Source organism: Pollicipes pollicipes, unplaced genomic scaffold, assembly GCF_011947565.3.
Source record: "Pollicipes pollicipes isolate AB1234 unplaced genomic scaffold, Ppol_2.1 Scaffold_4295;HRSCAF=5057_pilon_pilon_pilon, whole genome shotgun sequence".
Lineage (NCBI taxonomy): Eukaryota > Metazoa > Arthropoda > Thecostraca > Pollicipedomorpha > Pollicipedidae > Pollicipes > Pollicipes pollicipes.
In genome coordinates, this window is record NW_023596461.1 from 13,368,701 (window position 1) to 13,370,139 (window position 1,439).

Sequence of the window (1,439 nt, forward strand, 5' to 3'; positions counted from 1 at the left end):
CACGTCGAGCTGGCCTTGAAATCTCGTTAATAGATTAAATGCTCAGCTCCTGGATTCCTCTAAGGTGGAGTGAGAGGCAAGAACAGCGCGCAGCCGACGCGTTCGGCGCTCAACAGAGGCTTGTTGTCAGCCATGGAACAATGTTCTGTCATCAAAGCTTCGTGCAATTGCTAAAATTATCGCAATTTTGATGAACTAAAGCATAAACACCACGCTACCGTGGCCATACTGCATCGCTGTGGGGGTATTTCGTCGACATGTCATATGTCATTGCCTTGCGGCTTTCACGACGCAGTCCACTGCTGAGGCCATATGGTGTCGCATGTCTCTAATCCTGGCAGGCAATGCCGGCAACACGCGGCATCCAATTTCGAATGTCTACTTTTCCAGACGCGCAGGGTAACCACCGCCCTACCGGCAACGCTGGGACTTTGTTTCCCAGACGCGCAACATACCGCGGTGTTACCAACGCTCTCAATATGACGTAGTGCGAACACTTTTACTCATATACTTATTTTGGACGGCCAAAAACCGTCCATGAAATCATGCAAAAGTACGCTTTCATTTCGGTGATGGCTGTTCGGCAACCACGTCCTCGCAAGCCGCGGCCGTCTCGATGTCGATAGCAGCGCAGGATAGGGGGGGGGGGGGGGGATTACCGCCTGACGACTCTGCACTTTGCGAGCGTTAACCGAACTTCAAAGCTGGTTGGAAGCCCGCACGCCGGCTACAGCTTCACCTCATCCATTAAGTCGCACGCTTGACCGGTGGCAACGTCGCACCAAGCGAGGTCAAATCACGCTTTTGGCGCCTCTCCACACCGTCCGTGACGACTAGCTTGACAGCTCGACGGAAGCCGTGGGACGAGGATTGGTGCAACGGCTGTGCTACCCACGCCGGCCGTGGAACCGACGAAAGATCGCACACGTGCATCTCGTTAGAAAGTGATCGGGTTTAAGTGAACCTCCTTATCATGAGAGTGCCCTTGCTGCCTACAACATTTGTGAAGCCCTTTTGTTTGATCGAGCAGCCACCAGTGAAGGGCAGCGCAAAGAAAACATGAGACCGGATTTTTCAGGTTAGTAGTCAGTCCGCGCTTACAGCTCAGTGATCCAGAATGCTTGCAAATGCTAGAGCGTGAAGCGCTAACGAGCCCACGCATTCAGTGATTCGCCAACCGTGCGAAAGGTGCCAACTGGCATCCCGCACAACTGAAGGCGTCGTTGGGTACTAATTAAGCAGTGGTTAAGTTGCGGGTCTGAGAAACCGGAGGCAACAGTGAGCAGCATATGGTTAATTAAAGACAATTGCACAAAGAAGCAATGGTAAGCAAACATTGCAGGCCTTGGAGGAAATATCGGTGGCAGAAGTATAACCTTACAACATCGGCTGGGGTTGAACCAGGAAAGTTGATCTAACTTACTCTGAAATCAGGATTT